The sequence below is a fragment of the Pelecanus crispus genome, chromosome 1 (assembly GCF_030463565.1).
Source record: "Pelecanus crispus isolate bPelCri1 chromosome 1, bPelCri1.pri, whole genome shotgun sequence".
In the NCBI taxonomy this organism is placed as follows: domain Eukaryota; kingdom Metazoa; phylum Chordata; class Aves; order Pelecaniformes; family Pelecanidae; genus Pelecanus; species Pelecanus crispus.
The window spans coordinates 200,818,769-200,833,282 of NC_134643.1; positions in this window are offsets into that span (position 1 = coordinate 200,818,769).

Sequence of the window (14,514 nt, forward strand, 5' to 3'; positions counted from 1 at the left end):
AAAACTGGTCACAGCTGCTGTGGGGGATTCCTACATTGTTTGTAAAGGGCTGTTACACCTTTCCACCTCTAAGCACCTCCAGCTCCTGGGACAGGCAGCTCATGTCTCTGCATTTACGTGCCTCAAATTCTTGTTCTCTCTGTGTGTCAAAAGCACATCATAGGCTCTGAACTGCTTTTTTAGAGCATGCTTTTTGTCAAATTCACATACAGTTTACATTGACAAAAGCACTTGTACTAGGTTTATTATGAAACATAGGGTCTGCTAGGGGAAAAAAACTGTCAGTATATCTTGCAAGTTAGACACAGCAATGTGCATGCGCGCACACACACACACTTAGGAGTACCCTTACCTGCAGTGCGAACAGGCAATATCTGACCCAGTGGTCTCCATGCCTCCTGTCTGCCTTTGCACTGATGTTGTCTGGCTGGCGGTGGCCCATGAGTTATTTCATAGTAAGGCCCTAAAACGTTTGTTGCAATGGGAGATGGGACTAACTGGCATCACACATTCATGTTCATGTTACTTACAAGGGTAGCGTTGCTGCAGAGAACCAGATCTTGGGAAAATGCAGAAGCATTCAGGCCACTCCTAGCAGAGCGGTCTAATTAGCACCAGCCGATAAATTATAACATAGATGTAACCAAGGCCTCAGCAAGGAGTAATGGCAGGAGAGAAGAGCTCTGTGCAGGGGCATCAGCTGGGAGCAAATAAACACACATTCCTCCTGCTGCTGCCCCAGGGATCAGCTGCAAATGTCATGATTGCACTTTTCCTTTCCTCACCTCATCCTCCCATGGAACAGGCAGAGTCCATGAGGGAAAGGACTGACTTATACAGATGCGTGGATGCCAGAGCGTGGTGATGGTGGGTATCAGGAATGGAGGCTGCCAAATGCGTGTATTGCAGCTCTGGCCTTGGCTGTTCTCCCCATTTGTACGTAACCAATATCTTTTGCATGTAACTAGTACTTCCATCACTTCTGAAATCCTTATAGTCTACTGGTAATCATGATATTTTTCTTATATCTGTATTTATTTTCATATTTTCTCCTAGTTCTGTATCTATTTCTTCAGACAGGTTCCTGCTGGAAGCTTTTGCTGCAGTATTATCTGTATAATGAACGGGTGGATTTAACTCTAGGGTCCTTTGCATCAGTAACTGGAATGCTGGTATCTTTGCTTTATTAGTGGAACTGAACTGGGCTCCAAAGTCTTTGCTTTCAAAGAATTTTGTGTTTGTCTGTTTGTTCAGTTTTGAAATAGGCTGCCTCCCAGCAGAGGAGAGAGCAGCGGAGCTTCAGAAAGTTCCTGGAGAAGTTTGTGCTTAAAAATGAATTTTTAGAAGGGTAATTTCAAAACTACCATCAAGAGAGGAAAGATCCTTTTCTTTCTTGTACAAAATTTTAAATCAAAACAAATCATAACTAGACTGGCTGGGTGGAGTCCAATAAGCAGACTCTACTGGAAACTATTTATAAGTCCCTATTTATTGCTTACAAAAGGTTTATGTTATTTCTGTGTTTGTGTCTACAACAAGTAAAACTTGATAAGCAGAAAAGTTGCAAATTAAATTAAAGATAATCCCCGTGACATTATAAATATTATAAACCCCTTGAACATTCCCACATGGGAACATCTAGTTTGAATGACACTTTCACACGTATGAGATTCAGAGATTTAACAGGATCAGTCAACAGCATTTGTGACAATAAAATGAGCACATAGCTGTCTCAGCAGCAAGGACCTCTGGCAACATCATGCACAAAGAATGTAAATTCAGACCCAGCAATGCACCACCTAGCTACAGAAGAGAGAGAAATGTGAAAGGTGCCATGGGTAGGTAGCAATGAGTGGATCTGAGGGGCTCAAATTGTTAATGCATTTCAACACTTCATGTAATTTTTCTGTGTTTTCAATTTGACTGAAATGTTGTTAACCACCAGTCCAAAGCTCTCCAAGCTGGCTACGCACACAGCCTAAGTTTTGCAGAAAATTTCAGTTAAAGCTCTAAAATAAAATTCTGGCAGCTGTTTTGGCAACCCCATACTTTGGATCCACAAGTTGAAATATGCCCTCGGAAGGAGCAATGTCCTTGGCACCCTTAAGAAAACCTACATCCAGTTTATAATCTTTCTCATGGCTATACTAGGAGAAAGGAGCACATTCTCTCCTCTGCTCCCAGTTTCCCATGCTAGATCAGGGAAGTGTGGAGAAGTAAAATGCCTGAGCATGATGTCATATGGTACAGAATATCCCTTTGGTCACTTTGGGTCAGCTCCTGGCTATGCTCCCTCACAGCTTCTTAGGCACCTGGCAGAGCATGGGAAGCTGAAAAGCCCTTGACTAGCATAAGCAGTATTTAGCAACAACTAAAACATCAGCATCTTATCAACGTTATTCTCATACTAAATCCAAAACACAGCATTATACCAGCTACTAGGAAGAAAATTCACTCTATCCCAGCTGAAACCAGGACACTGGTGAAGTCAACACAGATAAAAAACCCTAGTAATTAGGAACAGGACTGATTTGGTGAGGTGTCTATTTGGAGATGAAAAAAATTCCTGAAAAATCCAGTGATTAAAAGTTTTGAGAAAAAGTGGGGCATAAAGTGTGTGCCTGTGAGCAGCTCAGTGTCTCTGAGCTCCAAAGGGTAACCCCACGTACCAGAGGACACCATTCTTCTCTTTAGCACCTGCCTATAGTGGCCCAGACAGCCATATTTCAGGTTGGTATAGAAGATGTCAACTTACTACTGTGTGGTGGTTTGACCCTGGCTGGATGCCAAGTGCCCACAAAAGCCACTCTATCACTCCTCTTCTCAACTGGACAGGGGAGAGAAAATATAATGAAAAAGCTCATGGGTCAAGATAAGGACAAGGAGATCTCTCAGCAATTACCGTCATGGGCAAAACAGACTCGACTTGGGGAAAATGAATTTAATTTATCACCAATCAAAACTGAGTAGGAGATAGGAGTGAGAACATGTGTAGGGTAATGAGGAATAAAACCAAATCTTAAAACACCTTCCCCCCACCCCTCCCTTCTTCCCGGGCTCAACTTCACTCCCAATTTCCTCTACCTCTTCCCCACGAGCAGCGCAGGGAGATGGGGAATGGGGGTTGTGGTCAGTTCATCATACATTGTCTCTGCTGCTCCTTCCTCCTCAAAGGAAGGACCCCTCACACTCTTCCCCTGCTCCAGCATGGGGTCCCTCCCATGGAAGACAGCCCTCCACAAACTTCTCCAACGTGGGTCCTTCCCATGGGCTACAGTTCTTCATGAACTGCTCCAGCCTGGGTCCCTTCCACAGGGTGCAGTCCTTCAGGAGCAGAACTCTCCAGCGTGGGTCCCCCATGGGGTCACAAGTCTTGCTAGCAAACCTGCTCCAGCGTGGGCTCCTCTCTCTCCATAGATCCACAGGTCCTGCCAGGAGCCTACTCAGACATGGGCTTCCCACAGGGTCATAGCTTCCTTCAGGCACATCCACCTGTTCTGGTGTGGGGTCCTCCATGGGCTGCAGGTGGATATCTGCTCTACTGCAGACCTCCCTGGGCTGCAGGGGGGCAGCGTGCCTCACCATGGTCTTCACCACAGGCTGCAGGGGAATCTCTGCTCTGGTGCCTGGAGCAACCTCCTCCCCCTCCTTCTTCACTGACCTTGGTGTCTGCAGTCATTCCTCTCACATATTCTCACTCCTCACTCCAGCTACAGTTTGTGTCCTCATGGTGGTTCTTTTTTTTTCCCTTCTTAAATATGTTATCCCAGAGGTGCTACCACTGTCACTGGTGGGCTCAGCCTTGGCCAGCAGTGGGTCCATCTTGGAGCCATCTGGCATTGGCTCTATCAGACATAGGGGAAGCTTCTAGCAGCCTCTCACAGAAGCCACCAGTTTAGCCCCCCTGCTACCAAAACCTTGCCACACAAACATAAGACATACTGCTAGCTGTCACTCCACAAATACAAGGGGATGTTGCCCCCGGTGAAAGTTGTATTTGCTCACTCGTGAGTGAAAGTTGTGTGGTGCTGGCTGCTGGATTTGTAAATTTGGGAATTCTTATGTTTATGAAGCCAGATCCTAGAGCAGGGCCAGGACCAGGGGATGGGAGAAGGAAGAGAAGCAATATGTTTTTACAAAGTCCTTAAGAATTCTAAGACCATAACAAGTTAGATTTTTCCCTTCCCTTTTTCTTTAGAACATAGATTTTCAGAAATAAACTCACCATTGCAGATGAGTAGAGGCCTGATTCTTCTTAACTCTTCCATTGCCTTCTCTGTCATAAGCAAACATAACATCTTTGGCTCAAGAAACCTGTCAGCTACAGGCTTTAGAGTATTTGATCAGTATCATGACATGCTTGCCCTGTCCATGTGCATCAGCATCTGCTATAGCTCACTCCTGGAGACTGGAGACTAGGACAGATCCTAGGCTGAGCTTGTTTAGCCCTCCTAGCACCATTAAACTTTACATTTCTTTTAATATTGCAATCTGTCATTCATTCATTTTTAGTTATTAAAAAAAAATAATTAAAATTGATGATTGAAGCACATTTAGAAAAATAAGACTGTACTAACTACACAGGGACAGAGGAAAAGCACATTGGCCAAGGCAGTTTTATTTTTCTACCTGCAGCACTAGTTAAAAGGCAAGGGAACTGTCATACGTTTTGCATTATAATTGGAACTATAGCTCTTGAAAGCACTGATTATGCCACGTTTCTATAGTGCCAAACCCTGTTAGCTGGAATGCTAGCAGCATCGTTCCCTGCAGCAATACTTCCTTTGTGGTATTATCTTTTAGGAAATAGAGTTTCTTGCTTAATTTTACCCATGTTAATAGATATGGATTAATTTTGAGAAAAGCAGACTAAGGTAATGAATTAAAAAAACAAAACCTCACCTCGTGTTGGAGATAGTCATGAACTTGACGCAAATCATTGTGTTAGCATAATCAGCTCTTTTCTAATCTGTGGTTTTACCCAGATGAGTACTTGAAGACCAAGACTGGACTTAAGCTCTCCACTTTATTTTTTCTGCTTACAGACTTACATGTTCTTATACTCCTGGCTTTATGCCCAACTTAAGCATGAAGAAGGAGAGTTCCTAAAGTATTAGTTACATTTTTCTCCCAGGAGAAAGCAACTCTGGATTTAGTGTTGCCTCCTCCAAATGAAACAGGTACAGGAGTCGTATGTCTCATTTCTTGAGCAAGTTTATTACTCACTAAGCTCTAACATAGGGGAAATCTGAATAAGGTAGGAATGAGACAAGGCTTATGTAGCCCACACTGCTTCAGGTGGCATGGGATCATGCTCACGTTGTTGAAAGACAGTGAGAAGGCGAAAGCCCAGGGACCCTTGTGCCAAATCTGTTCCTGTTCATGCATGAAATGACGATGTATTCCCACTCTGATTCACGAAAAAGAAAAGTTGAGGTTAGGAGGGATTTTGAAACTGTAAATCCCAGGGTGGAATTCATCTGGTGAAACACAGATGCCTACACCTGAGTTTCTCTATTTAGCTGCTTTTTTAAAGTGATGAGGGAAACAGGCATTAAGGCATGACTTTTCTTAAAGGTAGATGTCTAAAGGAAATCAAGTGAATTGTGCCTGAAATTTTCAGGTTTTCTCTTCTTGTTGTAAAAAGCAGGAGGATGACAAACTCGGGTGTAGGCTAAGATAGGATAAATCCAACCTGGTGTCACAGAGGCATTGGTTCTGCTCCCCTGAGATAGGTGTCACAGGCAATGGAGGAGAAAGAGCTACCAATATACACTTTGCCTGGCATTTTCTACTGACTGCTTGACGTATCCTAATCCTTATGTATCCATAGTCCACTTTTTCCCACTTCAGAAAAAAATCTTCACTATTGGTTATGGATCATGAGAATAATCAACCTCATGAAAATGATCACAGTGATCTCCTTTTTAGTGCATTCAGAGAATCTACAGCGTAAATGCTAGCACTCCCTGGGGTCTGACGTCAGTTCCATGTGCAGTGCAATTGCTTCCAGATAACCCGGCTCATCACCTGGGAGTGCAGTGTAATTTAAATGATGTACATCTTTTACTTTCACAATGAGCTAGCCATATTGATCTTCCCAAAGGGGACACTTCAGCAAGTATGTATCATGAGTTGTGATGTAACTGATAACTTCTCTAATTGTAAGCCTGAAATAGGTTGATAAAATACTAGATTTATAGATATTGTTCCTTTGTGCCCAGCTCTCACATCTATAATTTCCATCTGGTGTACAGAAAGGAAATTTGTTTTCCTCTAAATATGTCAGGCTGTTAAATGTATGTTGCTTATGATCTTGAACATAAAAGGCACATTTAACATCAGTAAAATGAACAATGTACCACCAATCCTTTTGTGTGAGAGCAATCTAACCAAAAGCTTTTGTTCTACTGAAATCGATCTGGGTTCTTTTGGGAGACAGACTTTTGCATTTAGCTTAGCTAGTTTGCCCTGGTTTGCCTAGTATATTTGCAGTGTCATATTGTGCATGGCTATCACCACATGAAAAGCACCAGGTTTAAGTGCTGCAGGATGCTAATTATGAGAACTACTGTGGTTTATGTATTAGAAATGAGTCCAGGGCACAGGAGTGGAATTCAGATCTAGTGGAGATTTTAAATCTTGACTCTCTTGAGGTTACTGGTGAAACTGGCCAGCTTCTGTCGGGCCAGAACTATAGGCAGAGGTTTGCACTTCATCCTTTCTTGAGATAACACAACTGGGAGCAGACGCAGGATTAAAAAGCATTGCTCTGGGCTCCTGGGATGGTTCAAACACAGGAATTGGAAGGGGACTTCCTCTAGGAGTCCTGCCTTCAAATGGAGGAACGGTGCTTTGAAGACTGTTCTGACCATGCAAATCTCATTTTCCCTAGCAGTCAGGAAACAGTGATGCCAAATACTCCCAACAAAAACAACAAAATGCTCTCATACATGCCTTGCAGTTATTATTTTTTTCATTTACATCTTGGAACTACAGAAAAGAGCAGTCTTTAAGGCTTAAGATTGTATTTCATATTGATTAGATTAGAGCATCTCTGATACAGGAATAACTATTAAGGGCATATTAGCTACAATTAGGTACTAGAAATTCACAGAATAATAGGTAGAAAGCATAATTGGACCACACAGAAAGTAAGGAGAAGTAAGGAACACTCAGTTATATTTTTCATTATCAGGGTAGTTCTGGGGCTATAGTAGGGGCCTCTCCTTTCTTCCTCACTCTGGGAAGCTGGGATGAAAAGAAGGGAGAGCAAAGTTCTGCTCTTGCTCCTTCAGGACAGGCTTGGATCTGATGGCACACCCCAGCCTGCCTGAACCAGAACCAAAGAGGGCATTTCATAGCACTTAATTTGCTCTTCAGCAGCTCTGCTTTGTAAAACTGACTCCTGGGTCAGAGTTGCTCCTTGCTCAGAGAGTACCTGAGTATTTGCCATATCAAATGTATTTGTTTGGTAAGGCATGCTCTGGGATAGGTTTCAACCCTTTCCAATCTCTGCCTTAGTTTAGTGATGCAGCTGGAACTGCGGCTCTGCCTTGTAGCTGGGTGACCTGAGCTGGGATATGTCATGGTACAGGCATAGAGTAGATAGGGATTAAGGGAGAATAGCAGAAGGGTGCTGTCCTGGTTTCGGCTGGGATAGAGTTAATTTTCTTCCCAGCAGCAGGCATAGTGCTGTGTTTTGGATTTAGTAGGAGAAGAATGTTGATAACATGCTGATTTTTTTAGTTGTTGCTGAGTACTGCTTATGCTAGTCAAGGACTTTTTCAGCTTCCCATGCTCTGCCAGGCGCACAAGAAACTGGGAGGGGGCACAGCCAGAATAGTTGATCCAAACTGACCAAAGGGCTATTCCATACCATATGACGTCATGCTCAGTATATAAACTGGGGGGGGGTGGCCAGGGAGCAGCGATCGCTGCTCGGGAACTGTCTGGGTATCGGTCGGCGGGTGGTGAGCAATTGCATTGTGCATCACTTGCTTCGTGTATCATTATTATTATTATCATTATTATACTGTTACTATTAGCATTACTATTTTACTTTATTTCAATTATTAAACTGTTCTTATCTCAACCCAGGAGTGTTTCTCACTCTTACTCCTCCGATTCTCTCCCCCATCCCATCGGGGTAGGGGGAGTGAGCGAGCGGCTGCGTGGTGCTTAGTTGCTGGCTGGGGCTAAACCACGACAGTGCCATCGACATCTGATATTATCTGTGCCAACAAAATAGTATCTCTAGCCTCCTTCCCCACCTGAAATAAGTTGCTAAAGCTACAGGTTGACTCCATCAAGAGATGAACTAAAACTCAATGTCTGCAGTTTAGAATATGAGGAAAACAAGACTGTGAGCATATTCCTGGGCCACTGACTCCAGCCCTCTGTTGTCACAAGTAATTCAGGTACACCAGATGACTCCATCCTTTGGGTGGTTGGGAGCCATTTGAAGTTATATGCTTCCCATTCTTCCCCATTAGCCTTGCTGGAAGGCTCTTCCAGGGCTTCACTCCGACAGCAAACAGAGGTTTTTTTTCCAATATCCAATTCTAATTTATTCCTTAGGCAGTCTATGTCTTTTTGTGCTTGTAAGAGTATTTCCTTCAGATTAAATAACTCTACTTTCTCTCTGGTGTATTTATAAAAATCAATTGTGTCACCCCTCTGTCACCTTTGTTTTGTTAAACTATCTGAGCATTAAATTTTCACACAAAATATACTCTCTACTCCTCTGATCACCATAATAGCTCTGCACCTGCTTCAGGCTGAACTCTTCCTTCTTGAACCTGTCTATGAGGATTTCAAGGGTCAGATATACAAAGGAAATCGGGGAGTTTCAGGTACTTTATTCCAGGAATGGAATTTACAGTGTTGAATTTGGCATCAAAACTCTTTTTGTGCTGGATGGGAAAGGTTGAATGCCTAAGGATGAGCACAAGGAATAGTGGGATATATAAACGTACCAAGAGGAAGTGTCAAAAAGGGAAAAACATGATATTTTATCTATAGTATAAGATTTAGATGCCTACATGTACTCCAAAAAAGCACACTTTTTGCTGCCTCCTTCCCAGTTTAATAATCATTTGTGTTAATCTTGCTCTGAAAGAATTTGTGGAACAAGCTTGCTTTCACTTTAAAATCCCAGACCACTGACTGAAGGCTTTGAAGCAATGACCTGTTGGTGAAGAACATTGCTAACTGTAGGCATCATACAACTTTACACCTTTGCCAGTCATCTGGATTGTTTTGATTGGCACCAGAGAAAAAAGGACACTTTTGTGGCACACTTCATCTTCAACAGATGACAAAAGTGTCTATCTTTGTTAACTGCAGGAGTCTAACACAGACATCTTCATTTCAGCAGTCAGAAACTGCGTGAAGTGAAACCCATCCAACATAAGTCTTTGGCCATAAAGACCCTACAAAGGAAGATACTCAGCACTGGTGGGGAAGTCTCCTGGTTTATCAGAAGGAACTTTGCTGTCTCACATATGCAGAAGCATTGCTTTAATAGTCCTGCTGTATATCTCACTGCTCTTGCATGCTATCAACAACTGTGTTTAATTCCACCCTCCTTTAGCACAAATTGAAGACTGACATAATGCTAAATTATACACAGTAAGAAAAAATAGGTCTTAAAAAAAAATCAGAATAGTCTACTGACTGATTTAATGATGGGTTAAGATTTACTTTCAGGAAGGTCTTAAAGACACTTTTCCCATATGTGCATTATAAAAACAAAACAAAACAAAACAAAACAAAACAAAACAAAACAAAACAAAACAAAACAAAACAAAAAAACCCCACATGCAAGATGAATTTTGACCCACATAATTGGTTGGTGTCCCCAGGAACTAGAAATCATCATCTCTTTGGGATTTTTTACCAGACTGCAGAGGAGTCAGTGCCTCCCCCCGCTTCTTTGTCCAGATGTCCTAGCAACAAAAAGCAGTGACATTTAACTTCAGATGTTGCTGAGGGTTTGATGGAAAAGAGAAAGCTCCCAAACTGCTTTTATTCTGTATTGTCCTCACTATTGACACCTTTGTCCGTCTCTCTCTCTCTCAGGGACCATCTTTAAGTGTTCAGACCAGGTAGGTGAGTGTGGACTGTGGTGGAAAGCTCTCTAGTCTGCTGAGTTGTGATCCTGCAAATCTAGCTTGGCTCAGCCTAGGCTGCAATGCCAGTTCTCCAGCTGAGGCAATGGAGAATAATACAGACACCATCTTGATAGGACAAGGGGTAATGGTTTTAAATGGAAGGAGGGTCAATTTAGATTGAACATAAGAAAGAAATACTTCATGATGAGGGTGGTGAGACACGGGAACAGAGAAGTTGTGGATGCCCCATGCCTGGAAGTATTCAAGGTCAGGTTGGACAGGGCTTTGAGCAACATGATCTAGTGAAAGATATTCCTGCCCATGGCAGGGCTTGGACTAGAAGATCTTTAAATTTTCCTTCTAACATCCTATGATTCTGTTTTGGTTTTAAATTCCCATCCTCCAGTCAAATGGAGTCATTGCATGCATACACCCCTTTCACAACGATGGCACCAGCCTTTCACAAAATATTTGAACTTTTTACTAAAAAAGACTTAGGAAAACAGTAGGAACTCATAATTCACTTTAATCAGTTCTTACCTCAAAATGATTGCTATTTTATATTTCCACTTATAATTCAATTTTTTTCCAGGCTCAACACAAATGTGGCTCCATGTTCTTCTTGTGGAGAAATATTTCTGTACAGTCTATACTAGATGAGACCTCACCAGAGCTTTTGCAATGTTGTCAGTGCATCCCTGTGAATTGGTTTGTAGACCTGTTGGAAATTCAACTGAATTTACAGATTTCATTTAAGTATAAAGGGCTACCCACAAAAAACATCTTAGAGAACCCATCAGAGTTCAACTGCCTCTCTAAAATGCACAAAATGCTCGATATTCCAAATACAGAAAGTATAAGAAACTGATAAATGTTTTCTCGCTCCTTTTTCTGAGATAGCAAGCCAAGTCATTATCTGGAACACTGCAACAGGTTCCGCTATCAGCCAGGACTGTCATGTTATAACCGATGTTTCATTTTACTCATCTTTGAGCAACAAGAGCACAGGTCCGCTGCAGGGAAGAGAAAACAAAATCTCCCACTTTTCCCCTCCAGCACAGGCTGTTCAGTTTAGAGTTCCACATCCAACACAGATCAAAACTCAAAAGTTTATCACTCCTCCCTAGGAACAAATGCATAAGCAGGCTGTATGTGGACTAACCCTTTCAAGGCTTTCTCACACATTCAGGGCAAGGGAGGAATTGTGCTATGAGATCCAGGGATTTCTTGGTAATCCTCCTGTAGCAGTGTAAGAAGCACAATTTAACTAAAACCATTATTATAACTATTCATCTCAGCTATTTTTTAAGGAGCATATTGGGGACTAGTATTTTCTATTGAGAACCAAACTCTCAAGTAATTTTCTGCCATAAAATCAGGTGGGTTGCTAACAGCAGCATGACTTAGATGTTCTGTTTCTCTTTCAGAGTGAGACTGCTGCATGTAACCATAACTTTTGCAAGCAGAGGACAGCCAGCAAGCATACTGCCACTGGAGACCACTGTTAGCAGAAATGCAGACTCAGAGCATGACTTGTTTTAGGGAACAGAAAGGCCTATTATTCTACAAAAGTGTCAAGTTCTCTCCTTACTTCAAGTTATTCCTTTTAGGAATAATTTTAGAATCCTATAGTTCACAAAAATCTTGGAGGAGGAAAAAAAGTTAATAAAAAAACACAGTACAATCACTATGAAGTACTAAAAAGGGGTGTTAAAAATTGCCTGACAACACAGTGGTTTAAAGTATATTCATAGAACACATGAAGCAAGAATATTCAGCACAAAAGCAGACTCTTTGTTCTTAACAAGTACATCGCTATGGCTTTTCTGCTGCACAGTATCACTTCTGTTAGTGGTGTACCTATATATAGTTCCAGCTGTGTATGGCGCTATACACAACAGTTTCAGGAATTCTGAAGTTTAGCAGAATTTTAGGAAAAGAAAGCAGCCTCAGAACAGTATTTCTGACAGACTCATAAATTACTTTATTTCCATATATTCAGAATAATTCTTTAATATTTCCTCCAACTAACTCCTGCAGAGAAAATTGCTTAACTCTTTTTGCAATGATGGTATTCTGCAATGACAGAATCAAACTAAAGTGAGAAAGTTTGTAGAGAAAGGAAACAGCTGATATAAGACCAATAGACATCCCTGGAAAAAAAACTACACACAGGATTTTGGCCACATAACCTTGCTTCAAGTCTGAAATCTGAAAGAATTTCAGCTCTTCAAACTTTTCTTTCCTAATGTACTGTAAAAAGAAATAAAGTAGATTAAAACAGATGGGAAAAGAGAAAACATAGGTCCCATCACATCACCTTGAGATTCAGATAAAAACACTATGTACCAAATTCTGTTGATTATATATAAAAAGTTTGATATACTACTTACTGTAGTATAAGTAGGATACTTACGAGTATCTAAGTATTCTACTTAGATATGTATATGAGCACCTGTACATTAAAATTAGTTATTAGCTTACTAATTATTTAAGTTACTAATTAACAAGTAATTTTAGGTTACTAAATATTTGTTATTAATTTATTTTTCCTTCTCCAATACAGTGTGGCTAGAAGTCTGTAACGTAAGTTATGCTACTGAGACTTTATTTCTCTGGAAGTAAACTGGAAACAAATATTATCCTCAGATTCATACAGACAACCCAAAACTCTTGATTCAAAAAAGACCAGAAAAGATTTCAGAATGTTACTGGAGGGAGATCAGTGAAGGGCCACTAAGATGATTAGGGGACTGGAATATCTGACATACAAGGAGAGGCTGAGAGTGCTGACACAGTTCAGCCTGGAGAAAAGAAGGTAAAAGGGGATTTCACCAATGTGTGTAAATGCCTGAAAGGAGGGAATTGAGAAGATGCAGCCAGACACTACCCAGTGGTGCCAGTAAGGGGACAAGAGGCAATGTGCACAAATTGATATATAGGAAATTCAGATTAAACATAAGGAAAAACAAGTCACTGTGGGAGTGATTGAACACTAGAAGAGGTTGTCCAGACAGGTTGTGGAGTCTCCATCCATGGAGATACTCAAAAGCCGACTGCCATGGTCCTGGTCAACCTGCTGTAGTTGACCCTGCTCTGAGCAGTAGGGTAGGACCAGATGATCTCCAGAGGTCTCTGCCAACTTCTGTGATTCTGTGAAATACAGGAATATATAGCTATGGTCCATAGTTAAACATTTATATCTTTGGTAGCTCAAAATAAATCTTTAAAGACAAAAAGTCTTCAGAGGACTTTGACACACCTTTCGTGATAATAATCTTTCAATTCATTCTACTCTTAGTTGAGAGCAAAATAATAAGTGCACAAAAATCAACTTTCCACAAAACCAGTTTAAATATTTTACATTTATAGTTCATGCTTTGTTTGCAGAGGGCCTAAGATATGTTTTAGCTGCAATAATTTTTTTTAACTGAAAGGAAAAGGGATTAAACAAGAGTCCAGACATTCCCTGCTTCTTCCTCCCCACTGCTGGGTGAAGGGAACATTTCATTTTAGGTATGATGTCTTTTTCAAGTTTCAGTTAATATGCCCAGCTATGAGTGAGAATTTTATTTTTTCCCTGCATGTATCACCTTGTGTCCAGGTTGCAGTCAATATCCTACAGAAAAGAAACATCCAAATGAAGTATGTACTACTAGTTGTTCATATCATGAAATGCTATGTAGTCCTTGTTGAATCAAGACAGTTTAGGCTTGTATCTGAAACCTGAGAACACATATTTTTTTTCATTTTCTGGAAATATCACTGTCAAAGGCCATGATCTAGAAATCCACAAAACCATCTGGCTTCTTGTTGAAGAAGTGAATAGTAACCTGGCCTTCAGTGGGCTTATTCACTTGCTCAGGAGAGGCATATATTTACATACACACTGAATCGAGTCTTCTGGCAGTGACAGACTGGATGGAATAGCTTTTCATACCCATCAGCGACAACCCTACAGATGGGAATATCAGCTATGCAAAGTATCTCCACCACCCTTCCCACCTCATCAAGAGTCATGCCATACAGTCTACCAAATGCTTCTGTCCCTTCCCTGTTCTTCCTTTCCTTCACGTTGTAATTATTTGCCTGCTATCATTCTTTAATACCGTTAGCGTTATGCAGTATAAAGCAGTTGCAGAATATTGATGGTGCTCTGAGTCGACCCAGCAATTACTGTGGAAAGGCCCAGAAAGGCTACTATACATTAAAAAAGCATTAAAGTGTGAGCACTATGCGATAATGATGGAATTATCCTTATTCGCTTCCTGCCGCTTTCTGAATGTCACACACAAATTGAATACTAGATAATCATATTCCTACCTGGTCATTTTCCACCTTTAGTCTCTATATCATGTCAGAAACAACTGTATCCTTTCACTGCAGCAGTTGTGTGGGC